General features: G+C 43.8%; 1 long non-coding RNA gene across 1 annotated transcript; it reads left to right on the top strand.

Annotated features, from left to right (window-relative positions):
* The first annotated feature begins 404 nt into the window (after positions 1-404).
* On the top strand, positions 405-1890 carry LOC307132226. Its single transcript, XR_013817271.1, has 3 exons — positions 405-497; positions 713-835; positions 1834-1890. It is a non-coding gene; the product is annotated as an uncharacterized lncRNA (long non-coding RNA).
* Positions 1891-9590: the final 7700 nt, after the last annotated feature.

Genomic DNA, 9590 nt, shown 5'->3' on the forward strand with positions numbered 1-9590 from the left:
AAATTAAATTGGAATTGTGTATGTGATCTCTTTTGGTGCAGATACGTCACATAATATGATCACTTTTTTTTCCTGTCACCACTTGTTCGTGAGGCAGTGAGCCTGCCGACTCTCGATGGTCTCGAGCTGAAAGAAAACGCAGCTGAGGTACGTTAGGCCTAAGACTTAACCTATTTTTCATAGTGATTCATCATGATTTTTCTGAACGTAAACCCCCAGAAACGAGATTGGTGAAATGCTATTCAAACTTGTGGGAGCATGGCATGGGCTGTACTGTATTAAGATTTGTCTTATCCGGCAACATTACATTTTTAACGTCTTTAATTTGATTAAAAATTAATTTGATTATTGATTAACGTTCATTTAAAATTGTCTAATTTTTTGTATTTATTGGCGCGGTAGCAGTTTAATAATCTCTCGTTTTTTTCTCTTGCTTGCTGTTGCCGCCTGAGGAATCAGACATTGAAGTTAAGCGGGCCGAGAAAACGCAGCTAGAGGTAGCATCTGTTAAGCTACGCTACTTAACATATTTTTAATAATTTCATGATTTTTCTGAACTTCATTGCCTTCAAGCTGCAGAAACTATAACGTTAGATTGTTAATAGCCTAATTTGAAGTGCCATTCCCGACTTTTGGGAGCATATATTGTATTAATATTTGTCTTATCTGGCGAAATTACATTTATAACGTCTTTTATTTGATTGATTCAAAGGTCCAGATTAGCAGACGAACTGGGAAGGTGGTCCAAAAAAAAAAAACCGAGTGCCTCGATCCACACGTGGCATCATTCATCAGGGACTTCATTGAGTATGACTGGCAGAACAACTAATACCAGGTGAGACTTTTAATTGTTACCTTGAATACCTTGGAATAACTGGAAGCCAGTTTGGGTAGTTGGTGGTTGAAAGTCAGGGGTGGCCCGCAACTTGTCTATTAAAGGGATAGTTCACTTTAAAATGTACTCTCAAGTTGATTCAAACCTGTATGAATTTCTTTCTTCTGCTGACCACAAAAGAGGATATTTTGAAGAATGTCAGTAACCAAACAGTTAACTGGAGCCAGGGACTTCCATAGTAGGGAGAAGAAAAAAAATACTATGGAAGTCACTGGCTCCAGTTATCTGTTTGGTTACCGAAATTCTTCAAAATATCCTCTTTTGTGTTCAGCAGAAGAAAGAAATTCATACAGGTTCGAAACAACTTGAGGTTGAGTATATGATAATAGCATTTTCATTTTAAAGTGAACTTTCCCTTTAGGCCTGCCAAGCATCATTTTCAAATCATGCAGTTTTACAGCGTCAACACAAGGTGATTCAACAACACTGACATGAAAAACAGGAGGAACATTGTGTGACAACACCAGCCAGTTAGAATACTTTTCCATTCACAACTCACAAACATTTACCATAAATGTCACTGTTGTATCACTAACTGTAAACATGGTATTGTGGCAGAAATGTGGGATATTCATGTATAATTTTATATTATTATTCATGTAGACAGTTATTAAATATTAAAGTAATGGCAAATGACAGAAACCAATACTGTCTAATAAGAGTCGAGTTGCAACTCCATAAGAATATTTACATTTTATCTTTTAAAAATAGGTTGTTATTTTTACAGATGTTACAGTTTGTGTTAACGAAAATACATTTACATTTTACATCTTTATTCAAGCTATAAAAATTATCAGCCCCGAGGGATGCTACTCCACAAACCACCAACAAAGCATATAAAAAATACTCAAATTTATTTAAAACTTTTATGTATATGTCATCAACCCATCTGTCTTGCTTTAAACTTTTACATTAATAATGAATTTCTTCCTCTACAGGGTAGAAGACTCCAGCCCAGGAAGTCCAGGTCAAGTTTTAAAAGAATAATAGTTATGAAAAAAAAAAAAAACTTCTTGGAGAAAAACAATATTCAGGTTTGAAATCGTCTAAGGTTACGTATGTAACCTCTGTTCCCTGAGAACAGGGAACGAGCGCTGCGTCTAGCTGACGCTATGGGGAACGCCCTCGGCGTGACTGGTGTCTGAAGCTACTATCGAATCACGGCAAAGTCTTTGACCGACGTCAGCCCATGACGTCATCAACGTGCGACCCGGAAGTATAAAAGGGCGCCGTGCCAACACATACACATCTTCTCGTCTGAAGGGACTGTATGGCAGATAGGCCCTGAAGCATGGCAACGCGACGCAGCGCTCGTTCCCTGTTCTCAGGGAACAGAGGTTACATACGTAACCTTAGACGTTCCCTTTCGAAAGGGAACTCCCGCTGCGTCTAGCTGACGCTATGGGGAACGATATACCAACGCCGCCATGCTGAGGGGAGTGTCTGCCCATTGGCAGTGACAACTGTCAACTCAAGTAATTCATAGAAAAACCTGAGCGATTCCCCCTCAGGTCCTGGGCTGACAGTGACAGCACTCCCTACGGTCATAGCCCAAGCTATACAACTAAACGGAACCCTAACGCACTGCTTGGAGTTCCATCTAGACAGCTTGAAGGCCCGGGACCACTACTTCCAAAGAAGGGGTCCCTTCAAGGGAATGTGGCTAGGGGACCCGAAGGAACCCCAGCCAGTCACTACTCGGGAAATGTTCTCCCGAGTGCCACCAGGGAGGCCTGACCTGGTGCCCTAAGTGTTATGGACACTTCGGTTTAGCCAACCCTGTCTGTTCAAACAGAGCCTCTGGATGGTGCCCAAGGGGCGTCCAAGCTAAGGGACTGAAACACAGGCAGTCTTACTTAGCCCGGAACTCAGAGACGGGTTATCCAAGAGAGCAACACTCAGCGTAGTGCTTTTCAACCCTTGCTATCGAGGGGAGTCTGCCTGCTCAAATCAAGGATCTACCAGGTGCTTGTGTTTCAAAGCAGTAGGGAGGCCGAAAGGGCCTTAATGACTGATCTAACAGGGAGGCCTCATGAGAGGCCTACGACCGTCTGACCAGGCTCAGGCGGCTGAGCACTCATAGACGACCCTCATTGAGGGGAGCAGCTGAGCCTGCCTGGCGAGTAACCTCCAGCTGTAAGCCCAACTACCACAATTTCTCACAGAGAACTGGTAATCAAAGTGCCTAGCTCAGGAACTTCAACTTCAAGGAGGCCCTGTGGGCCTACTACTTGATAGCGGGTATTCCAGGGAGGCCTATAGAGGCCTACTACCTAACCGCAAGCCATGCTGGAAACCCAAGCATCCAGGCTCGGGACTCCGTCCTCAGGGAGGCCTTAGTGAGGCCTACTACCTGACAGCAATACCGCCTGCTGAGGTTACCCTTGTTTTCTCAAGGAGGCCTATGGAGGCCTACTACTTGACAGTCAAGCTATGCAGGCTAGTCGGGCATCCTGTTTAAGGAACCCGTCCTCAAGGGAGGCCTATTTAAGGCCTACTACCTGATAACCAGCCTTTAGGGAGGCCTGGAGAGGCCTACTACCTGATTGCAATACGTGCTAAATGACTGGGTCCCAGGAACACCTCAGGGAGGCCTGATGGGGCCTACTACCTCGTTCGAGTGACCACCATCTGGGACTCGACAGTCAAGCTACGCAGGCTTTTCGAGCATCCTGATTAAGGAACTCGCCCTCAAGGGAGGCCTATTAAGGCCTACTACCTGATAAGCAGCCTTCAGGGAGGCCTGGAGAGGCCTACTACCTGTTTGCAATACGTGCTAACTGTTTCAAATGACTGGGTCCCAGGAACACATTAGGGAGGCCTGATGGGGCCTACTACCTTGTTCGAGTGACCACAATCTGGGAGCTCACCCTCCGGGAGGCCTATTGAGGCCTACTACCCGACAGTCAAGCTACGCAGGCTTTTCGAGCATCCTGATTAAGGAACTCGCCCTCAAGGGAGGCCTATTAAGGCCTACTACCTGATAACCAGCCTTCAGGGAGGCCTGGAGAGGCCTGCTACCTGTTTGCAATGCGTGCTAACTGTATCAAATGACTGGATCCCAGGAACGCCTTAGGGAGGCCTGATGGGGCCTACTACCTCGTTCGAGTGACCACAACCTGGGAGCTCACCCTCAGGGAGGCCTATTGAGGCCTACTAGTCGACAGTCAAGCTACGCAGGCTATCCGAGCATCCTGATTAAGGAACTCGCTCTCAAGGGAGGCCTATTGAGGCCTACTACCAGATAATCAGCCTTTAGGGAGGCCTGGAGAGGCCTGCTACCTGTTTGCAATTCGTGCTTAACTGTTTTAGATGACTGGATCCCAGGAACACCTTAGGGAGGCCTGATGGGGCCTACTACCTTAGAATTTAACAGCAGGTCTTCAGGGAGGCCTGATGAGGCCTACAACCTGCCTCTGGGAGTGACCACAATCTGGGAGCTCACCCTCAGAAAGGCCTAGTAAGGTCTTAGAGTTAACAGCAGGCCTTCAGGGAGGCCTGATGAGGCCTACAACCTGCCTCTGGTAGTGATCACAACCTGAGAGCTCACCCTCAGGGAGGCCTAATAAGGCCTTACAACTAACAGCGGGCCTTCAGGGAGGCCTGATGAGGCCTACAACCTGATAGCCGCCAGGCTAGCTGTCCCGATGCGCACATCGGTACATACCTCCAGTGAGGCCTGGTTGAGGCCTTCCAACTGAAAACGCGCCTTGTTCAAGAGGCCTACTGAGGCCTACAATTGACAGCCGACCTTCAGGAGAGCGTATTTACCCCTCTTTAACCTGATAGCCAGCTAGGCTAGCAGTACCTTGATGCCTCAGCATTGGCACCTGCCTTACTAGAGCCTCCGATCTAAGTGGTACATATTACCAATGGTGGCGGTGCCTCAGCAACGCGCCTCCTTCATCCACATCCCAACTGACGCCCCAGCGTTCAGTCGTTGATGAATACCCAACTCTATACAGGAAACCTGGGGTCTGTAAGAAATACATATTTTTAGTGTAATACACAAAAATGACCACTCTCACCTGCGGCATGCTGAGCGAAGACTCATTGTGCGGTTCTCACCACCATGTTCTACCGCCCTTGAATGCCTGAAAGGGGCGTTCTCACTGAGCAGGTCCGGGCGGGCCGTCAGAACATAGTTCTACTCATCATGGGCCCGCCTCAGGCCTGATGTAAGAAGTGCCTGGGTAAAAAATCATTAAAAGACATTAAAAAGGAAAAAGGAGAGGGCTAGGATGTAACCGCCCTCAAGGGAAGTGATCCATCACCAACGCCGAGAGCGTTGGTCCTGGATCACCTCCCTCAGATCCTTTTTCCCCCCGGGAATCCCATCTCCTCTGTGCCCTGCTCCTCCACGGAGGGGGGGGCACGAGAGGAGACGCTAGCTCTCTGGTCCTGCCTACGGTCCTCAGACCGTGAAGGACCAGGTCCCGCCTGCCTGGGTGGGGGCGCGGATCTCAGCGGTATGCATGTCTTAAATGCCGATTCAAGAAGGAATGGAAGGCTCATCTGAGCTGATGGTTTATGGCCAAGGAGAAAATGATTGTGCAATCTACCACGAGCGATCTCTCCTCTAACGCGCCAACATGGCAGCCGCAGCCTGCCTGCAGTACGTTCCATAACATTCATCAGCTCAGCATACACGGTCAGGGTGGCTGAGAGGATTCATACCACTCTCACCAGCCATCCCTAAGAGCACTTGCTGTTTAGTCTCGTTAACCGCCAGATCGTCGCGACGATCGGCGAGCTGCATCTGAGAACCCATGATGTATGCCAACGCTCAGCCTCAGCTTGAGCGGGACAGCATCATCCAGTCCCAGATGCCAAACTTTCTTCCCTCAGGAAAAAAGCCAGACTAGAGTGGAGCGATCTCAGATTGAAAACCGCTCACACTCACACACAAACAACTTCAAATGAACTTGACTGTGCATGCTCTTGATCCCAGGCAGTAAATACACACTCGTGTGTATTAATAATTGAATTTGTTTTACCTTAACTCGTATAGCAGTTCAAACAGACAGTCCCTGAAGACGAGAAAGATGTGTATGTGTTGGCACGGCGCCCTTTTATACTTCCGGGTCGCACGTTGATGACGTCATGGGCTGACGTCGGTCAAAGACTTTGCCGTGATTCGATAGTAGCTTCAGACACCAGTCACGCCGAGGGCGTTCCCCATAGCGTCAGCTAGACGCAGCGGGAGTTCCCTTTTGAAAGGGAACAATGGGGTTCATCAACTGTCTGGTTACCGACATTCTTCAAAATATCTTTCTTTGTGTTCAGCAGAAGAAAGAAATTCATACAGGTTGAGGGTGAGTAAATGATGGAACAATTTAAATTTTTGGGTGAACTATCTCTTTAAATAATTTAATTTTTATAGATTTGTAATTTTACCCAAACATTTGAATACATATTGATTGTTTTGTTTGCTCAGAAAAGTGTTGAAATGAAATGAATTGTTCACAGAGAAATGTTAACTTATTGAAAAAATGTATATGTTCAGAAAATATGTAGGTTTGAAATCCTGCTGTTTTTAAATCATTACATTTTTATACATTTGTAATTTTATCCAAACATTTGAATAAATATTGATTGTTTTTTTTGTTCAGAAAAGTGTTTTTAGTATGTTCAGAAAAGTGATGAAATTAAATGTTCACAGAAAAATTGTAACATTGAAAAAAATGATGCTATACTATTTTTATTTTATGATTTTTTTTTAATTAAAAGTGAGAAAATAAATGGCATTTGTGACAGTGTCTTTATTTTACAGTACTTATTTATTTTACAGTACAGTACTTTATAATGCAGTAATCCCCATTACAGTAGTAGTTATGAAATACAGTACTGTGATTATTACTGTAAACAAATTTACAGTAATTTTAAAGTTACTGCGATTACATTTACAGTAAGAATACTGTGAAATGAAATACAGCAACTTACTAGCTAATTGCTGCCAGCAAGTTGCTGTATTTTTCACAGTATTCTTTTTACAGTGGACGGTTATAATTTGACTAACGTTACGTGTTTTATTCACATCAGATACATACACATTATATAGTAACTATATAGTTTACTCTATTCTTCTTGCCTCTGGCTTGGCGTGCTCAGTTGGGGACACTCAATTTTTCAACTAAACATCGAAATAAATTAATAAACTAAATTAACCATATAAACTAAATTACTGATCTAATTATTGATCTAAAGCCCACACTGTCACTGTATGATAATTAAAATGAACTGATGACATCAGCGTTTTCTCCAGAATGGCTATACAGCTGAATAAAATTATGCTGCATTATTTTCCTGTTTAACACTGTAAAGCTGCTTTGAAATAATCTACATTGTTAAAAGCGCTATATAAAAAAAGTTGACTTGACTTGACTTCTTCCAGTTCACTGGTCACTTACTTTCATGTATTTCGTGAGACGAGAATGAACTCAAGTGTTGTAAATCCGACAGATCGCAAACTAACATGGCGCCACCCATTGCGCTTTATAGATCAACTAACACACATTCACTCACACATTTGAACATCAGATATTTTGTGACACAGTTAAGAAGTTTGTGAATATTTTGAATAAAAAGAAAAAAGAAATAAACCCGATACAGCTGAGCTGTCAGCGCTATTGCGGCTGCTGTGTGTCATATGAGAAACATGACACGTCGTCATGGAAACATTAAGGCGATGCGTTCTAAAATATTTAGCCAGAGAATATGATCATATTTCAAAATAAAGCTGAAGCTCGAAGCTGGTTTGTAGCATACCAAGAATACAGACTACTGCTGTTATTACTGTAACTGTTATTTAGAGTTATATTAGGCTTGTTGTAGTTGGGTTAGGTGGCTTAGGTTTTACTGTGAACTTGTAAATAAGTCAATAATAATTTGTAAATAAGTAAATTGTGTTTTGTATTTATTTATATTCATACATTTAAGTATACATTAAACTTTTAATAAATAGTTCAATTTAAATAAAAAATAAAAAACCATTTAATGTCATCCACCTCGTTTTGTGGCCTTTTTATTTTTTTAAGTATCGGTTCAGGCACCGTTTAGGTCCCGGTACCATTTTAAAAGTATCGGTTTGGCACCGGAATCGGAAAAAACCCAAACGATACCCAACCCTATGTGTGATGCATCACATTTGAGCTTCCAGAAGAACCAATGAGGTTCATTCTCCTGTGTGATGCAGCACGTTTGAGCTTCCGCAAGAACCAATGAGGTTAATTCTCCTGTGTGATGCATCACGTTTGAGGTTCCAGAAGAACCAATGAGGTTCATTCTCCTGTGTGATGCAGCATGTTTGAGCTTCCACAAGTACCAGTGAGGTGCATTCTCGTGTGTTATGCAGAGCGTTTGAGGTTCCGCAAGAACCAATGAGGTTCATTCTCATGTGTTATGCATCATGTTTGTGCTTCCAAAAGAACCAATGAGGTTAATTCTCATGTTACGCAGCACGTTTGAGCTTCCACAAGAACCAATGAGGTTCATTCTCGTGTGTTACGCATCATGTTTGAGCTTCCAAAAGAACCAATGAAGTTTATTCTCATGTTACGCAGCATGTTTGAGCTTCCAAAAGAACCAATGAGGTTCATTCTCCTGTTACGCAGCACGTTTGAGCTTCCACAAGAACCAATGAGGTTCATTCTCTTGTGTGGTGCATCACGTTTGAGCTTCCGCAAGAACCAATGAGGTTCATTCTCTTGTGTGATGCATCACGTTTGAGCTTCCAGAAGAACCAATGAGGTTCGTTCTCTTGTGTGACGCAGCGCGTTTGAGCTTCCAGAAGAACCAATGAGGTTCGTTCTCTTGTGTGACGCAGCGCGTTTGAGCTTCCGCAAGAACCAATGAGGTTCATTCTCCTGTGTGATGCTGCATGTTTGAGCTTCCGCAAGAACTAATGAGGTTAATTATCTTGAGTGATGCAGCATGTTTGAGCTTCCACAAGTACCAGTGAGGTTCATTCTCGTGTGTTATGCAGAGCGTTTGAGCTTCCGCAAGAACCAATGAGGTTCAATCTCATGTGTTACGTATCATGTTTGAGCTTCCAAAAGAACCAATGAGGTTAATTCTCCTGTGTTACGCAGCACGTTTGAGCTTCCACAAGAACCAATGAGGTTCATTCTCCTGTGTGATGCAGCACGTTTGAGCTTCCGCAAGAACCAATGAGGTTCATTCTCTTGTGTGTTATGCATCACGTTTGAGCTTCCGCAAGAACCAATGAGGTTCATTCTCTTGTGTGATGCAGCACGTTTGAGCTTCTGCAAGAACCAATGAGGTACATTCTCGTGTGTTACGCAGAACGTTTGAGCTTCCTCAAGAACCAATTTGGTTCAGTCTTCTGTGTTACGCAGCACGTTAGAGCTTCCTCAAGAACCAATTTGGTTCAGTCTTCTGTGTTACGCAGCACGTTAGAGCTTCTGCAAGAACCAATGAGGTTTGTTCTCGTGTGTTAGCAGCACTTTTGAGCTTTCGCAAGACCCAAATCAGGTTAATTCTTGTGTTACGCAGGACGTTTGAGCTTCCTCAAGAACCAATGAGGTTCATTCTCATGTGTTATGCAGCACGTTTGAGCTTCCAGAAGAACCAATGAGGTTCATTCTCGTGTTACACAGCACGTTTGAGCTTCTGTAAAGAACCAATGAGGTTCATTCTCGTGTGTTACACAGCATGTTTGAGCTAAACAATGAGG

The sequence above is a fragment of the Gobio gobio genome, assembly GCF_949357685.1.
Source record: "Gobio gobio genome assembly, chromosome: 10".
Taxonomy (NCBI): domain Eukaryota; kingdom Metazoa; phylum Chordata; class Actinopteri; order Cypriniformes; family Gobionidae; genus Gobio; species Gobio gobio.